General features: G+C 42.1%; 1 long non-coding RNA gene and 1 pseudogene across 2 annotated transcripts; both read left to right on the top strand.

The window, feature by feature from the left end:
- Positions 1–3,427: 3,427 nt before the first annotated feature.
- On the top strand, positions 3,428–5,592 carry LOC118656002 (annotated as a pseudogene).
- A 3,300-nt stretch (positions 5,593–8,892) lies between these two features.
- Positions 8,893–19,036, top strand: LOC118657065. 2 transcript variants are annotated; one of them, XR_004967817.1, is made up of 4 exons: positions 8,893–8,982; positions 9,176–9,304; positions 18,481–18,595; positions 18,975–19,036. It is a non-coding gene; the product is annotated as an uncharacterized LOC118657065 (long non-coding RNA). The 2 variants fall into 2 exon arrangements; XR_004967818.1 differs by having other exon boundaries at positions 9,160–9,304.
- The last annotated feature ends 131 nt before the right edge of the window (positions 19,037–19,167 follow it).

Genomic DNA, 19,167 nt, shown 5'->3' with positions numbered 1-19,167 from the left:
CTGGGAAAGGTGGGCGGGGGCAGGACGTCCTTCCCTTCCAGGTGAACGGGGTTGGGCCGGGAGCTGCCCAAGGCTGAAGGAATCAATCTTGTCCTGACTCCTGACTATCCTGGCACCTGGAAACAGGCCACCTTAGAGCTTTGTGCTCATCAGAGGCCCTCAGGCATCCCCATGGGCAGGGCCATTATCTGGCTCTGCCCACCTCCCTCTGGCCACTCCCAACTCCGGACCAAAGTCAAGTTGGAGCTGCTGACAAGGTTTATCCCCAACCTTACCATTGTCAAGCATCACCCATCTCTAACAGAGTCTGCCGGAGCAACCACCAGGGGTAATGTTTGTGTTTATGGGCATGTCAGGGTTCTTAACATTATCTCTTGAATTCTTACAGCACTTCTGTTAATAGGATAGTGGCAGATATTACTTAAATATTGGAGACAGGGATACAGAGCCATAACAACACTGAGAGCTTTGTCTTGGGCTACATGATAAACGGTGGACCTGGGGCAAGGCGGCTGGCTGACTGGCTTCCAGTTCTAGGTTTCACTTAGATAGCAAATCGCCCGCGCCCCCCCCCCCCCCCCCCCGCCCCTTATCCCCAGCTGACAGGAGTTTCTTTAGGTTACTCTTCCTAAGACAGTTACATCCAGAGAACACTTATTTCTGTATTTTCATCTGTCACTGGCTTACTGACTTGTATAGTGTTTATTTATGAACAATTATTTCTATAGACTCATACATTACTGAGAATGTTTTAAAGGATTAAAATTAATGTCAAAGGAAATTATGTAATTTGGTAAGTAATTTTTCATGTAGTCTCAGAAAGAAGCCAGCAGTTCCCTGGCCCCAAATTTACGTTTTGAAAATTCTAAAGGGAATAATATTTGAATGATGTTTTAAAATTGATATCCTTTGGGGTCAGTAATTCTTGGCTGGTACAAAGCTTAAAGATGAAAGGTTTGTCTTCCCCACCGTTATGGTTTTCCTTGTTGCCCTGATTTCTCTTTCTTGTTCAAATCCTCAATAGGATTGCTTATAGAAAATATGCATAAGCCTGGCAGAAAATCCTTTGCACAAAAATTTAACTTAATATTAAGCAACCTATCAGTTTTTTGAGAAAAATCTTTGTTCTTTGAGGATATAGTTTTAGAAGACTCTCTTTATTATATTATCACAATATTATATAGTAATGCTGGTGAGAGTAATAATAATGGTTGACAGAGTTGACAGTCTTGATTTGGAAGCTTTAGGTAAATTAGCTCAAGTAGCGGCCTGTGAGGTCAGTAATTGTCACCCTTCTTAAGGATGTGAGCCTACAGGAACCAGTCTCTTACCAGAGGTCACACAGTGATGACATATTGTGAGGCTTTCCCTGGATTGTACAGTTAATTAACAGTAAAGCTACAGGCTAGAGATGGAGACACAGAGCCATGAAAAAAGTAAAAGCTTGTCTTGGGTTATGTGGGAAGCTGATGGTGGAACCGAGGGAAAGAGCCATATTGACTATCTCTTTGCCCTATATCGGAACTATTCAAAGTGTTTGTTTTATTAGTGTTTAGATCCCTGGTTCCTTCTTCTGTGATACTTTCATTGAAGAATTATATTGCTAATATTGTTTTCAAAAATTAAGTTGGCTAATATAACAATAAAGTTATTCACTACTAAGAAATTAATAACCACACAAGAGGAAAATTCATTTTTGAAGTTCCGTTTTCACTTACTAGAGAACATATGCAAATAGTGTCTGAACAATTACAAAGGTATGTAATTGTGTAGTTTATAGCCTCAGTCTCATTATTTAACAACCCCACTTTGCATATGAACATTTGCAGGTATAACAAGCATTGCTCTTTGGTGAAGGTATTTTGAGATTAGTATCGCCTTCAGTTTTGAAAATGGTTGAGAATCTGTTGTGAGACAAATTATTACTTAGTTGATATAAAATGCTACATACAGATAACACTTAGGGTACTTTTATTTTTATCAATATTGCAGGCTAGATAAACTGAAAGCCTGCCTTACTGCCACTATCACCTAGAAATTCTGGGTTAAGTACATTTTTTAAATCCTCTTGCTATCACAAGAAAGGGAAATACCCCAGCACTGAAAACAAAACAAGGGACTAGTGAGTTGATGAGCTGACACTAGAGCTGCCCTCGGGCACATTGTCCATGTGGCACTCTGTGAACAACAGGGACAGGAGGAAAAGTCTCCTATATGATGCAGGAATTAGTACTGAGATCCCTACATAAATCTAGGACACCCAGAAAAAGGCTGCACTAGGAAATAAAAACCTGTCCATCAACACAAGACAACTTCTCTCAGCCTGGGCTCTAGATGAGAGAAACCCTCCCCAGGGACGGCTCTGCTCCTCACGCAGCCTTGGGCTTCATTGACATTAATTGCATTTATAGAGGCCCCTAAGGTCAGACATTAACATAAAAGTGGTCTGAAGTTGGTGATATTTCTGGGTCAACTGGCAGAAGACAAAGCACAAATCTCCTTGGAAGGACCATTCCTCCATCCAGGGAACACTTCCCAGATAAACCCGACTGAAGATGATTCACAATACAAAATTACAAAACACACACGTGAAATCAAGAAACAAAAAGGCTGGATTAGACACTTGAGTTCAGATAACAATAAAAAACTATTAAAACTATAAATAGGTTTGCTTTAAAATAATAAAGGTGACAAGCAGCTTTTTGGCTCTCCTTCTAGAATCTCTGTTTGGTTCAGCCTCCTCGCCTCCACTCCAGCCTCCACCATGTCCACAAGAGTGACCCAGAAGACCTACAAGGTGTCCACCTCTGGCACCCAAGCCTTCAGCAGCTGCTCGTACTCCAGTGGGCCCAGCACCCACACCATCTCCTTGGCCCTTTCCCAGGTGGGCAGCAGCTACCAGAGTGCCCTGTCTGGCCGGGGATATGGTAGGGCTGGGAGTATGGGGAGCAACACAGGTGTCCAAGTGAACCAAAGCCTGCTGAGCCCCCTGAAGCTGGAGGTGGACCCTAACATCCAGTGCCGGAAGCCAATTCCAGCATGTCAGCAGGGCTGAATCATCTGGAAATGGCTAAAGGCATTTCCCCAAACCTGAAAAGGATGCATAAAGTGTTGCTTGCTGCCAGACAGCTAAAGGCATCTTAATCTACATGGTATTGCCTCCTACTGGCCAAACACCTGAACAGCCGTAGGCAATTCCTCCAATCTGACAATAGATTCTGTATACCAAACCCTGGCCTTTGATGTATATCTACCTTGCCTTAGGACAATTTGTGTTAATAAAGAGCAAGTGGTCCTGAGACAAGGAGAACTTAGTTCCTTTAGCTAAGTCTTCTCTGACTCCCCAAAATGCCTTTCAAAATTATGTTTCATTTCTGGACTCTTGATTAATTTACACACAGTGCCTTCTCCAGATTCCTGAACCCTTCTAGATGCTGGATCAAGACCACTGGCATTAATCCAGGCCGTGCACAACCAGGAGAAGGAGCAGATCAAGGCCCTCAACAAATTTGCTTCCTTCGTAGATAAGGTGCGAGGCCTGAAGCAGCAGAATAAGATTCTGGAGACCAAATGGAACCTCCTGCAGCAGCAGAAGATGACTCACAGTAACATGGACCACGTGTTTGAGGGCTGCATCAACAACCTTCAGTGGCAGGTGGACACACTGGCTCCAGAGAAACTGAGGCTGGAGGCAGAGTTTGGCAACATGCAGGGACTGGTGGAGGACTTAAAGAATAAGTACGAGGATGAGATCAACAAGCGCAGAGATGGAGAATAAATTTGTCCTCATCAAGAAGTATGTGAATGAAGCGTACATGAACAAGGTAGAGCTGGAGTCCCACCTGAAAGGGCTGACCGATGAGATCAACTTCTATAAGCAGCTGTATGAAAGGACATTTGTGAACTGCAGTCCCAGATCTTGGACACATCTGTGGTGCTAATCATGGACAACAACTGCTCTCTGGACTTCAAGGTCAAGGCCCAGCATGAGGACATCACAAACCAGAGTTGGGCTGAGGCTGAAACCATGTACTAGATCAAGTATGAGGAGCTGCAGATGTTGGTTGGAAAGCATGGGGATGACCTGCATCACATGAAGACTGAGATTTCTAAGATGAACCGTGTCCAAGTAGATCCTGGGAAAGGATCTGGGGTGTTTATCTAAGGCAGCCGTGGGCAAACTATGGCCCGCGGGCCAGATACGACCCGTTTGAAATGAATAAAACTATTGAAAAAAAAGACTGTACCCTTTTATGTAATGATGTTTACTTTGAATTTATATTAGTTCACACAAACACTCCATCCATGCTTTTGTTCCGGCCCTCCGGTCCAGTTTAAGAACCCATTGTGGCCCTCGAGTCAAAAAGTTTGCCCACCCCTGATCTAAGGCATCCCTTGAGATATACTTTAACCGTGCAGGTGTGGGACATTTAAGTAGTTGCTAGCGAAGAGTCTGCTCTACGCCAGCAGGACCAGAGTGGCAGGCTTTAGGACCAACGAAGACCAGAGGCTTTAATTTAAATTTTAAGCGTATGCAAAATAGTTCAATTAACTACAGCAGGAATCACACCACATGAAACATGCAGTTGCAAATCACACAGCTTTTTTTATTACTCACACAAATTCCTGAGCTGTGGGTACAAACTTAGTTAGGGATCCCCATGGTGCTGTCCTCTGGGGTCCAGCAGCTGGGCTGGTCTGATCCAGGCGCAGGGGGTCTGGTGTTTCTCACCTGAGAGCTCGGTCACATCTCAATCGGGGGTTGTTAGCCGTTCTTCTGTCGTCTGGCAGGGAGAGGAGCGTGATGTCGTGTAGTGTTGCTTGTCAGACCGACAAAGGGGTGGGCCTTTGTAGCTGTCTTGACAGGCGAGCATCGTTAGCTGGCCGGGGGTCCATATTTAAAGCTTGTTCATACCCATAGCAGCTCAGGTGGCTATCAGTGATTTACATCAATGCACATATGTTAATTTCAAACAAGGCAAGGGGGCTAAGGAGAGTATGTCACTCATGCAAGTGTTTATCTTGACAAGTCACTCTGAGTCAGTTCAAACCCTTATCTCTGGGGTACACACACCTCAAGGCAGTGGGGAATGTGTTCTTAATATCACGCTTTAAGTTTTAAGGAAAGTTAACCCAAAGTTTTTAAAACTTTTCTAACATTCTTTAAGCATTTTAAACATTTCTTTATTTTATTACAACAAACCGGAACATCAGTCGACTCCAGGCTGAGCTTGAGGGTCTCAAAACCAGAAGACTTCCCTGGAGGCCACCATCGCCGATGCTGGGAAGTATGGGGAGCTGGCCATCAAGGATGCTCAGTTCAAGGTGGCTGAGCTGGAGGCCGCTCTGAGAAACACCAAGCAGGACATGGCCCAGCAGCTGTGTGAGTACCAGGAGCTCACGAATGCCAAGCTGGCCCTGGACGTGGAGATTGCTACCTACCGCAAGCTGCTAGAGGGCAAGGAGAACTGGCTGGAGTCTGGGATACAGAACGTGAATATCCACACCAAGACTACCAGCGGCTGGTTACATGTTAAAAAAGAGTAGAAAAAGAAAGCTGGTAGTTGCATTATTACTGGACAAAATAGACTTTAAGGCAACAAGTATTACTAGGGAGAAGACATGGGTGGACACAGTGCCTGGAGTCAGACATTTGAAGAGCTGCACATGATGTGGAAGATAGACTTTGCATTTGAAACATTCGTATTATTTTGTATGGCTCCAAAGGACCAACAGATTCTGCTTTAATTGGACGGGGATGGGGCCCAAGCTAATATATTTGTAGCAAAGCTCCCTAGCTTCTCAGAGAACCACTAGGCATTCAGGAACCTTCTCTTTAGATAAAGAAGATACAGAGATAGAGAAGCTCTTCTGGTTTTCCAAAGACCCCAATCTTTAGGTCAGATTATCACTTTGTCTTAGTATCACTGTGAATTAACAAGGGGCGGGGGAGAGGGAAAATGCAGTAGGTGGACTGGATTAGGCAACAGGCAGAAATTCAGAGCAGAGAATGATCTTAAATGCTAAATCGGCGATTCCCACACGCAGAAGAGGATAGCAGTAATGGCAGAAGGGAGACCTATCTGGTGCATCAGAAGACCAGAATTCTAGTCTCAGAGGACATTTCTTGTTTTATGTTGTTTTGATTTGCTTGTTTTGTTTTTTAAGTGTTTGTCCTTTCATCTGTCACTTAATCTTTCTGAGACAGTTTTATCTCTGGGATATACTAACTAGGACTTTCAGGTGCTTATTTATAACTTTTATTTATTTAGGTAAAATTTATATGACATAAAATTAATCACCTTAAAGTGACCAATTCAGTGATATTTAGTACATTCACAATGTTGTGCTACCACCACCTCAACCTACTTCCAAAACATTTCCATCACCCCCCAAAAACCTATATCCATTTAACAGTCTCTCCCATCTCCCCTCCACCCCTCACAAGCACAAATCTGTTTTCTGTTTTATAGACTGACCTATTCTGGGTATTTTATATAAATGGAAGCATTGCAACATGTGACATTTTACGTCTGGCTTCTTTCACTTAGCACAAGTTTTCTAGGTTCATTCATGATGCAGCATGTACCAGTATTTCTAGGTTCATCCACAAGGTACCATGTATATACAGTATTCCATATTATAGCTGAACAACATTCCATTGTATCACATATCACATTTTGTGTATCCATTCATCTGTTGATGGACAGTAGGGTAGCTTTCATCTCTTGGCTATTGTGAATAGTGCTACTATGAACAAGCATGCACAAGTATTTGTTTACCTATTTTCCTAATTTGTTATTTTTAAATGTACCATTTCATTTAATTATCAAACTGAGTTGAAAAGAGGTAGGTATTTTACTGACAAGAAACAAGTTCAAAGTGACTTGCTCAAGGTTTATAGGTAGTAAGGACCTAGAAATGCAAAACTTCCGAAAGGAAATCCAGTGCTCCTTCAAGTTATTCCACTGCAGGCTCAGCTGTTCTGAGAGTCAAAAAAGAAGAATGTGACTGGCGGGCTATATGTATAAGTTGGTGTTGGTAGTTGGTATTTGAGATGCCAATTGATGCTACAGGCATAGTTTCCCACATGGGAGGTCAGCGCACGCTGTCTCTATTATGGCCAGAAGAGAGATTTTAGACTTGCAAAAGGTATAGCAGAGTGGTTGGACACCAGCAAAGGAGTTTGACAAGGCTGTCACATCTGTTCAATATTTCTACTGAAATAATCATGGCTATTGCTGTTGATGGTTACCATAGTGGTATTAAGGTTGGCAGAAGGAGATGATGTAATCTTGGGTATGCTGATGACATCCTGGCTGCTGAGTCTGTGGTTTCTGCTCTGGGAAGGTTGGTGCCTTAGACTAGGGATGATTTTGACACTGATAATGGCAGCTGAAAAGCAGAATATTTTAGCAGCAGCACAAACTGGGAGTGAATAAGAAAAGTAAGCGAAGGGTTATGCTGCCAATAGGTTATGATAGGGAGTGAACAGCCCTCTGGCCTATAAAAGTGAGGGCCAATGGCCTAGTCAGCATTCATGAGAATGAGGTCCTGAGCATAAAATGCCTGCTGGGAGGCGGTCGGCTTCACATTATCCCACCTCGGACCCATTCTTGTTCTAATTTAGTCCCCGTGTCTGATTAGTATAAAAACAGCTATGAGCTGAGCCTCAATCCACAGACTTTTACCCAAAGAGATGAAGACCAACACCAAAATGCGGCTACTGTCAAGCTGCGTTAAAGCCAGAGTGATGACGACAATATCTTAGTGAAGGAGAAGAATGACAACGGATTGAAAGAAAGCATCATCTGTTTCCAGAATCCTGGAACATTTCCTTCTGAAATAACTCATTCTGTGTGTCTTGATTTCCTGACAAGTAAATCTTGAAGAACAGAACTGGCATTTATCAGGGCAAATACTTGTATGTGGGCTTCTAGAAGGATTTGTGACAGAGTTTGTGAAAACTGTGTTTTTGAAGAATCCATTGCTATGTGAGGGTTCCTAGAACATTCTTTGAAAATCAAAATACATCTTTTGATCAGGCATGTTGTTATGATTATGAAAATAGCCCATGTTCATTGTGAAAAACTTACTGAAATATGGAAAAGAGGAAAAAAATCATGCATATTTTCACAACTGTTAACGTTATGGCATTACTTCTAGTATTTTAACATTTTATGTAATTGGGACCATGCTTTATGTTCCTTTGGCTTCCTGCTTTTTAAAAAATTGCTTATTTGTACACATACTTCGGGCTGCTTCTCTGCATCCAAGTATCCTTCCAGGGACTGGGTTTCCTATGCAAAATCTGAATGTTCCCACTTAGAGCAGAGGAAAAGCAAGGCCTAGAACGATCTATCCTTTCTAGACAGGAAATGACTCAGATTTGAGCAAACCACTTTCTCTGGTATTGTTCAAAGCTGCCTGATTTCTTTGAATACTTGGTGTGGTGGTGAGGCTGTGGCCAATTTCAGATTTCTTTGGAAACTTTAATCTGAAAAGCAGTTTCTGCTTTGTAAACTCACACAATGTTGCTATGAGAAGACAACAACATGGGTATCTTTACAGTGTGGTGGAAACCTAAGGCCCAGAGTGGAGTGGTGTGTGTGTGTGTATAGCGTGAGAGGTCGGGGCGGGAAGGGTGGAGGTTGCAAAAACAAACTAGCCCAAGGCACCAAAGCAGAATATTTTAGCAGCAGCACAAACTGGGAGTGAATAAGAAAAGTAAGCGAAGGGTTACTAGAGATTATTTTGGAATGCCCGTTTCCTTTCTTTCTCCTTGACCAGCCTCTATTCATGCTTTTAAAACCAATTTGAGTCCCAACTCCTCCTGGAAAGCCTTTCCCAACTAATCTCCCTTTTTCTCACCTCTCATGTTATTTGCAGTTTGGACCTCACAGTCTGGCTCTTTGATGATAGACTGGCTCAAGGTGCTTCACAACCCTAAGCATTTCCCTTGCACTGCTAGTAAGCTCTGTGGTAAGTTAGAGACAGAGAATTGTGGTCCATGTTTCCTCCCCTGGAATGTGGGTGGGCTGTGTGGCTCATGACCAGTGTCTGAGCCCTCACCCTAGGGGAAGTCAGCTGCTGGGTAAGAAGTCTGACTCTCCTGAGACCACCTTACATGAAAATAGAACATTGCTTTCCACATCCCAGTTTCCACCCATTTCAGCCCAAATTCCAGTCATGTGAATGAAGGCACCATATTGAACATTCCAGCCCCAGAATATGCCGTATAAAGGAGATGCGAGGCCCCAGTTCTGGTTGTGCTGATCACCATGGAAGAGAACAAATTGTCCAGGTGAGTCCTAAACCATAAAATCATGAGAGAAAATAGTATTGTTGTGTTTGTATACTGCAAGGTACTGTGGTAATGTATTATGCAGCGATAGATAACCAGAGCAGGCTCCTGGACCTTGCATCAGTGCTTCTCAAACTTTGCTGTGCATTCAAAATCACCGAAGGACTTGGTTAACATGAAGATTTGACTTATTTGGTCTGTGTGGTCTGTGGTAGTGCCTGAGGTTCTGCAATTCTACCCAGCACCCTGGTAAGGATGCTGCTCCCAGGTCCTCCTGTGAGTAGAAATGTGTACTGAGGAGCAACGTTTACCAGCCCGGGAATATTGCAGGTGCATTTGTGCAACTTTTCAAAGGGCTTTCACTTCTGGATTGATTAGCTGAATAGCTTCATAAATTGAAAAGCATCTGCCATAAGACACTTGATCTAGAGCAGAATTTCTCAAAATGTGATCTCTGGACCCACTTGCATTCATATCGCCTGAATTTGTTAAAGATGCAACTGCACCTCAGTCCTGCAGAGTCAAAATGAAAGGGGCAGGAATCGCCATACCGAGAAGATCTCCAGATAATTTCTAAGCACGTTCGAATTTGAGAGCTGGTGAATTAAGAGGAAGGACTGGGTTTTAGTTCTGACTTTGGGCCTTAACTGATGGCTAGCAAATCACCTCACCTTTCTGTGTCTCCGTTTCTGCATCTGTAACATGAGGGCATATTGTTGAACTAGAACAAATCCTATTTCTGATGGAGTGTGTATCCTGCAGTTCCCTACTCCCTGTTAACTCAACCTCTTCTTCTCTTGTCCTCTCTCTACCCTGAAGCTTAGGGAGCACACACTCTGCCCCCAAAAGGACAGCCGTTTTCACTGTTGTCTTCTGTGGCTCACAGAGAAGTAGGTCTGATCAGAAAGCACACAATGCAATATTTCAAAAAATATTTTGAAAGCAAATATTAGTGTCAAGGCCAATGTCTCCTCAAAATAGCATATATCTGCATTCAATATTGTAATTAAACTTAAATCATTCCTTAAATTATATGTCTTAAATGGTAATTGCACAGCATTTAAGATTTCCTCTTGCCTTGAGCACCATTGGGCAAATGTGTTCATGATTGAATTAGCAGACCTTTGATTTTAAAAGGACTTTTCAGTGATCTTTTATGGTAGATTAAAAAGCAATTTACTAATTTACAGTTCATAGGAATTCCGTGCCCTCCTTGAGTTTTGTAAATCAATTCTGTGCTAATAAATGTGACTATAGCTCTAAATGTTTCATTTGGGGACAGCTGGTCTCATACGTAAACTCACAACAACATAATCGGTAAACCTGTATTTTGTGAGCTTCTTTGGCCCAGCAGAAACCCCTCTTAGGAACCCCTTCATCTGTAGCTGTCGGGAGGTTTAACCAGCAGGGCTGGGAAGTACCACCTTAATTGTTTGTTCACCTTTTCTCTTTATTACAGTGAGTAATCATAGTTGAAAGACAATTGGAAGATGGGGTCACTGAACTCAGGGCTCCTCCTCCTGGGTATAGCTCTCTCAGCCACTGAGACCCCCATATGTTTCCCAAAGGATACATAATCATGATAACAACCATCTACATATATAAAACCCTAATATGCAAATAGATGGAACAGCAGAACAACTGAACAACCGGTCGCTATGATGTGCACTGACCACCAGGGGGCACGCGGAGCATGGCGGGCATTGGCTGCAGCAGGATGGTGGAGCAGGTGAGCAGGGGCACCAGACCACGGCGGGGTGCTGGTCACTGTCATTGGGGCAAGCCTCTGGTGGTTACTGAAAATTCTTTGCGTGCCGTGGTCCTGCCGGGCGCTCCCACCTGCTGCCAGTGCCAGCCCCACTTGCACCCACTGCCAGTGCTGGAGCCACTGCTCACACCACTGATGGTGCGGATTAGGTCTGGTGCCAGCAGTGGGTGCAAGCGGGGCTGGTGCCGTCAGCTGCGGTGGCGGTGGCGGGAGTGGGGCTGCCAGCAGACAGGGGACCGGGGGCCAGGGTGGGAGGGACCAAGCAGGGGCACAGAGGATGGGCTGAGACTGGCCCCTGTGCCCACCGCAGCCTCGCGGCCCACAGTTCCTTTCAAGGTGCACAAACTTGTGCATGGGCCCCTAGTAATAATAATAGTTAATACAAGTAGAGTGTTTGCTATGTGCCGGATAACTGTGAGCTTATTTAATCCTCACAACTCTACAAAATGCATGCTATTATTAATGCTCGTGTTCTATAGTTGAAGAAGCTGAGGCATAGATTAAATAACTTTCCCAGGATCCCAGAAGTAGTAAATGGTGGAGCTGAGATTTGAACTCAAGTTATCTGGCTCCAGACCTTGAGTTTATAACCAAAATACTATGCTGCCTTCATCCCTAGTGACAAATGGGTTCTTTCTATATAAAACCGTTCACTACTAGCTGATGACTGGTTTTCCAAAAGATTTCTATTATTTATATTGGGAACAGGTATGAGAAATTAGCAAACAACACTTAAAACTCAACACCATACCATAGAGGAAGTAGTCAACAGCTTGGCGTGTTTTTTTTTTTTTCTTTTAAATTCAATGGAAAACTATATGTCAGTCTTTGACAAGTCAACTCAAATCTGTCTCAAATGGAAGTGAAAGGTTCAAGCCACTGGTGGGGAGTCGAGCAATTTCCTTGGTAGGTTCTTGGGAATGAGTCTGGCGTGATTGGAGCTGGTGAAAGCACTTTGGCCTCTGACAGTCCTTCTGCTGGAGGGAGACGGCTGATGAAAGGTGGTCTGGATTCGCCTTCCGGTGGTGTCAGAGCTGAGGCTCCAGCTGCACACAAGGCGTTTTCCTGGCTTTCTTCAGGTTTTGCAAAGGGAATTGAATCATGAGAGGGAAGTAAAAGAAGGGGCTGGCCTGTTCAAAGGTAAGGCATTGGAAGGGTGGAGGAATGAAGTCACCCAGCCCCAGTGTGGGTACCAGTGCTCCACGTGACAAGCCAACCCAGACACTAACCAAAGTTGTTCATCAGAAGCTTTTGTAAATACAATTCTTTTAAACTGGGAAAGAAGATAGAGCCATATGTGCCTACCTAAACATTAATGCTCCCCTGTTCTAGGTCTTCTTGAACCTGGAATAGTTGTTGAAAGAAATTGTTTGTTCCAAAGGCAATCGCTTCATAATTGCTGAGCCAGAATTAGTAAGAGAAATGACTAGAAATTGGGGTTCAGATTTCACAGTCTATTGTCATCCTTGAGTTTTCAAGTCCCTTTTTTCTCTCAAGTTTTGCATTTTTCTTTTACTTTTTTCCTACCATGGAATGACAGAGAGGCAAGTTAACCCTGCCTTTTCTGTAGCAACTGAGCAGCTCCCCTCCACCTCCCCCCCCCCCCCCCCCAGGCAGGACTGGCAAGGCCTTTGGCATAGAGGCAGCGACCTCAGGTAATGGGGGAATTCTAGCAGGTATAAGAGGCCCCCCCCTTTTTTTTAATTGAATTTATCACGGTGACATTGGTTAAGAAAATTATACAGATTTTTAGCATGATACTCTCAAGTATCCATGTTGTCGCAAGTGGCAATATTTCATCTTTTCTTATGGTTGAGTAGTATTCCATTGTATATACTAGTACAGTGATGGCGAACCTATGACACGCGTGTCAGAGGTGACACGCAAACTCATTTTTTTGGTTGATTTTTCTTCGTTAAATGGCATTTAAATATATAAAATAAATATAAAAAATATAAGTCTTTGTTTTACTATGGTTGCAAATATCAAAAAATTTCTATATGTGACATGGCACCAAAGTTAGGGTTTTTCAAAATGCTGACACGCCGAGCTCAAAAGGTTCGCCATCACTGTACTAGTATGGACCACATCTTATTCTGAACACCAGGGCCCCATAGCACAAGGGTTCCACCAACATATGACCCAGTTTCCCAGCACCTCCTTCACTTAAACCATCCCCATGTCCTGGCCAATCCAGGGTAACGAAGCCCTCTGGAAAGCTGGTGTTAGGGTTGAGGAGTTGGAGTTTCTGACTTATCCCTAGACTTAAGGGAACTGGAAATAACATGTCACTGGAAGCAGGATGGGGGAGGAGGAGAGGCAGGGAAATGGCTACCTTAGAATTGATACAAATAGTGCTCTTTTGATTTTTCCAAATGCTAAAAAGTAAGTCTAGACTCAGACTTGCCTGCTTTATCAGTTTTGAGATTATTACTATATATCTCCCCCATTTCTTATGTCATTGCCAGAGAGAGAAAATTGAAATGACTCCTCTTCTTCATGTGCATTACTCCCCACCCCCTACCTTTCTTTTAAAAGGCAAGTCTACCTCTACCCATACTGTACATTGCTCTATCCTCTGCCCCTTCTTCCCTTCTCTCCCTTTTCCTCATTCCTTCTCTCTGGTTTCTCCTCCTCATTTACTAATCTGGCTCCCGTCCCTGCCCTAGCTCTCCCAAGCCCTCCTCTCCTTGTCCTTCTTTTAGTCCTCATTTTCACAAATTAACATATATCTCCACTCTGAAAAGATATGAAGCAGTGAGGGGAAAGGAAGCTTTGCTGCCAGGTTTTAACTAATTCCTGCTGCCAGCCCGAGTGCTGTGGCATTTGCCACTGCTGTGAAATTGCAATAAACAAGGGGCTGCCCTTATATCTCTAACCTTTCCTCTGTTGGTGCTGAAGACATGAATTGAATGTTGAGCAGTCACACCATGCTGTCACCTTCTAAATGCATTACATATTCTTTTGAAAGAGAATTGAGAAAAGCTCAGATTAGGGAGGGGAAGCTCTAGTAATTTTGTAAGAAAATAGTATTCTTTTGCCAATAGGAGTTTATCATCCTAGTAATCTAGTAGTGAGCTGGCCTCAAAATGAGAGATTAATTTTCTAAGAATAATCCTGAATATATATATATATATCCCTCACAACTATAGAAGAAAATGTTTTATAAAACACCAGCCATTCTTTTAAGGGAGATGAAGAGTTGAAAATGCTAAGAAAGAAGGGTTGTCAAATAAAGGTTAAAATACCCTATGAAATCATTAGCACTAGTCCCAGCATCTTCAAATTCCTCTGTCTCTGTTCTTAGATCAACAGCATTCATTAACCAGGTATTCTCTTCAGCGTCTGAGGGCACCCAGTATATAAAGGAAAGGCTGTGTCTATATTCAAATCTAGCCCATGACACACAAAAAATGTAGCATGTGTGGGCTCTTGCTCTGTACCAGGCACTGTGCTAATGTTTATACGCATTATCTTGCTCTGCTCTCAGGCCAGCCCTGTGAGGAAAGCAAAATGATCACCCTACTTTAGAAACGGGAACACACAGAGATGGCCACATGGCCAGGTTTTCAATAAATGCCTTTGAAATTTTTTAACCTTCTGTTGTTGTTGTTTTTACATTGTTATATGGGTATTCCATGCCTGGTCCAGCAGTAAGCCATTCAGAGCAGCTTTGAGGGCTGGCGCACAGCCCTTTGAGGGCTGGCTCTCCTGCGCCTTTCTCACGTGGCTTCCACTTCCAGGTCCAAAGCAGAGGCTCACAGTTGCATTTTCCAGCCCTCGGGAAAGGAGGGAATAGAAGGTCTAAGGCAAGTGTATTTTTCTTTAAGAACCTGACCAGAAATTGACTGGTCATACTTGTGTCCACTCATATCCCATTTGCCCCAAATGGATCACATGGCCCACGCCTAGCTTCAAAGGAGGCTGGAAGAAACAGCCTCTAGCCGAGCAGCTCTGTGCCAGCTGAAACAGCAGCTGTGTTGTGGGCTGTTGGGTGTTCTCTATTGCTAAAGGAAGGAGCATGTGGGGAGAGGGAGAAAGCAGGCGTTTGCAGGCAATGGAGAGACTATCAGGGTCCTAACCCGAAATGTTTTTATGTTTGCCTTTAAAATAAAAAGTTAGCTCCTTAAATAGTGTAAGAAAGATTTTAGAAGGGGTTCATAAGGGACTTTGTCAATTTTCAAGCTATATATAAATGTCCATGAAATATTATTCAAGTCGGCAAGGACCTCTACTTGGGCCTGGGTCACACTAACTAGCTGTGTGACCTTGACACATTACTGGTAATTAGTTTCTCTGACTATTTTCTCATCTGCAATTTTATCCCGATAATAACAGCCACAACTGGTGATAAGGATCAGGATTAAATGTAATATCCATAGACGGATCCTGGCACAGAGTATTTGCACAGAATTATAGCTCGTTATTACTATTTAGTCAATAAGCTTGCAATGCTCTGACACACAGGAGGCAGAAATAGGGCTTGACAAAATATATATTTATACCCAAATTTAACTATTAATAAGTTCAAGTAGAGTTAGCAATGTATCATTTCCTTTGGTGTTCTATTGTTTTTGTCTTTATATTCTCTTCATTCTTAGAGACTATTTTTACTGGATATAGAATTCAGGGTTGACAGTGATGGTTTTATTTCAGCACTTTCAAGATTTCTCTTGGCCTTTGTTGTTTCTGACAAAAGTCAGTCTTAATTCTTATTACTGTTTCTTTGTTATTTTTCTGTAGCAGCTTTCAAGATTTTTCTCTTTATCTCATTTTCTCAGAAGTTTGACTATAATTTTTATCCATTTTGTGAATCACTGAGCTTCTTGAATTTGTAAATCTATAACTTCCACCAGATTTTGGTCATTATTTCTTCAAATATTTTTCCTTCCCTATTCCCCGTCTCCTCAACTTTTGGGATTATAATTTCATATATGTTAAACTTTCTGTTATTGTTCCACAGATTTCTAAGGATCTGTTCATGTTTGTTTTCTCTCTCTCTGTTTTTCAGAATGAATCATTTCTGTTGATTGGTCATCGGGTTCACTGACTCTTCCCTTTGTTATCTCTATTCTTCTTCTAAGCTCAACCAGTGAATTTTTATTTTAGATATTTTATTTTTCATTTCTAAGATTTCCATTTGGTTCTTTCTTTATAATTTCTATTTCTCTGCTGAGATTTCCTGTTTGTTCATTCATAAAAGCTATGTTCCTTTATGTCCTTGAGCATATAGTTATAATAACTGTTTTAAACTTCTTGCCTGCTCATTTCAATATGTGGGATATCTTTGGGTTGATCCTCAATGATTTCACTTTCTCTTGAGTCTGGATCACATTTTCTAATGTATTTATACACTTGGATTATATTCTGGACATTGAGTGACACACTATAAAGACCCTGGATTCTGTTTTACCCTTCTGAAAATTATTGCTTTTTATTTTAATAAAACAGGCCCATAACTTGGCTAGACAGCGGCTGAAATCTCATTCAGCACTTTCAGTCTTACCTGGACTGCTTGCAGTCTGCCCTATATATGAGTAGATCAGTGGTCAGCTAGAGACTTTGGCAGAGTTTATACACAAAATTTGAGGTTCTCTCTTTATTAGGCAGCTGTGGTACCTCTGAATTATTTCCTCTTATTCTTTTATGCCAGTAGGACATCAGACCTTCTATTCTAGTGGTAGCTGCCCTTCTCAGCATGGACTAGGACCTGCTCATAAGTAAAAAAACCATAAAAAATTCACCTATGCCTTTCCTTCCTCCAATTGTTGGCTCCCTTCCAGTGTCTGCTTTTGGTTGCTATTCAGTGCCAGTTAGGTATTTGTTTATATTTTGTCCAGTGTTCACAGTTGTTATCTTTGAGTCAAAGATAACAAAAGGCTTAGTCCAATAGGGGCTTCTCCTCCATTATCAGAAGCTATAGAGTACCTGCTACATTGTAAAGCATAGTTGAATGTAATTAAGTGTGGTGTATTAAAGATGGCTTAGATTCTTCAAAACCCTTCCTGTTGATGCATGGGGTCTGTTGTCCTTCCTCTTGAATCTGTGTGGATTCTTCTTTGACCAATAGACTATAATGGAGTTAGCACTGTGTTACTTCGGGACAACATTTTAACTTCTATCTTCTGGTTTCTGTTCATAGGCATACTCTTTTTTAGAGACAGTCTCTCAGTTGTCACGTAAGAAATGTAACTACCCTGAGACTTTCATACTGTGAGCAAACCCAGACTAGCTGTATGGAAAGAATAGGTGGAGCAACAAATTCAGTTTTGTATCTTGAAGGAGAGAGGGAGGAAGAGAGAGAGAGACAAAGCCCCAGTCAGCCACCAGCTTTCCAAGTCCTAGTTTTCTAAGTTATCCCAGCTGAGGGCCTAGGCATCATAAAGCTGAGATGAGCCATCCTCATTGTCCTGTCTGAATTCCTCACCACAACATCATGATGCATATAAAACTAAAATAAAGTATTGTTCTTTGCCACTAAATTTTGAGGTATTTTGTTACCCAGTAGTTGTCTTAAATTATAAATAGGGTGGGTTTTTTTTAATGGAAAAGACCCAACTACCTATATGATATCTGAGACATCAGTGTTCATGAGTCAGAGTAAATCTACAAGTTGAATCTACACTGCCTTTTTCTTTTTCCCTCGTAGCTACTTCTGGAATTACAGAGAATATCAAGAGAACACAACTAGACATTAGGGATTATGCTTTGCAAATCAACTTATTTTTGTGACGGCAAAAGCATCAGTGCCATTATTGACAGCTGAAGAAACTGAAAAGCAATTTAACTAAGGATAAGTGGCTGGAGTAGGGTCACTGTGATCATACTAGAATTTGAATTGAGTGTTCTCAAATTCATTGCATAGTTCAAAGAACATATTGATTGATTATTAATTGATTTCTGACAAGTTAGGTCAATGAGCATAGATGAATTCAAAATAGCTACTATTATTCAATTGCGAGTCTTAAAAGGAAAATCAAATAGAAGACTTAGGGTCTCCTTTTTTCCCCACTGATCCCTGTTAGCATCAATTAGACTGTGTTCTGCTATGATATTCTCATTTTTAGCACAAGAAGAAAATGAATTGATTTCAGGGTTGATATCTTTTAACATTTAAAAGGAAATATTTTCATGAAAATATGGGCAGCTTAACCATAGAATAAATGGCTTGACATTTGTGAGAGCAAAATAGTCAATATAAAGAGAATTTTCATGTTGAAAAATAAATCATTAACCAAGGCTATTTCTAAGTTCAATTTCAAAAACTTGAATATGTCATTAATATATTTTTTCTTCTACTTTCTCTTGATTAAGCAGCCTATATCATAGGAAAGAAGCTGGCTGATTTCCCTGATACTCCTCACTCTTGGATAAACTAAAAGCTCCAATTCTTCCCTCCCTGCTTTAGGACCAAGCAGCAATCTCCCCCATAGTGAGCAGGAGCAGTTTGGAGAGACAGATTCAGCCATGTGTCCTGATGTCTTGCATAAATATCAAACTCTCACAGAAGCATTCCATGAAAGGTTAAATACTCTCTTATGGGTGTCTTGACAACAGATATAAAACTAGGCTGGGAATTCATTTAGAGGGCCCACTCTCAAAGCATGTTCCCATATCAGATTCTCTGATACCCCTCCCATTAACATGCAGAATCTCATTTCCCTCCCTTACATATGGGCTAGCCTTAGTCCCTCACTTTGAATGAATAGAATGCCACAGAAATGATGCTGTGTGACTTCTGAGGCTGGATTAGAACAGATGACAGCTCCTTCTGGCACTCTCTCTTGGAATGCCTGCTCTAGGAACCCAGTCTCTATGCTGTTAGGAAGCCCAGACCAGGTGGAGAGGCCATGTGTAGGTTTTTCAGCTAAATCACAACTAGCAACTAACATCAATTTTCAGGCATATGAGTCAGGAAGCCCTGAAGAGGACGCCATCCTTAGCCACTCCGTCTGCAATCAGGTGAGTGACCCCGAGCAATAACGTTCTAGCTGAGCTTTCTCAACCACTTGAACTGTGAGAGTAAATAATAGCAAAATGATGGTTGTTGTTTTAAGCCACTAAGTTTTGGGGCGATTCATCACACAGCAGCAGA

Source organism: Myotis myotis, unplaced genomic scaffold (assembly GCF_014108235.1).
Source record: "Myotis myotis isolate mMyoMyo1 unplaced genomic scaffold, mMyoMyo1.p scaffold_m19_p_5, whole genome shotgun sequence".
Classification (NCBI taxonomy): domain Eukaryota; kingdom Metazoa; phylum Chordata; class Mammalia; order Chiroptera; family Vespertilionidae; genus Myotis; species Myotis myotis.
The sequence above is the reverse complement of the archived record's forward strand: the minus strand, read 5'-3'. Positions and strand labels throughout refer to the sequence as shown.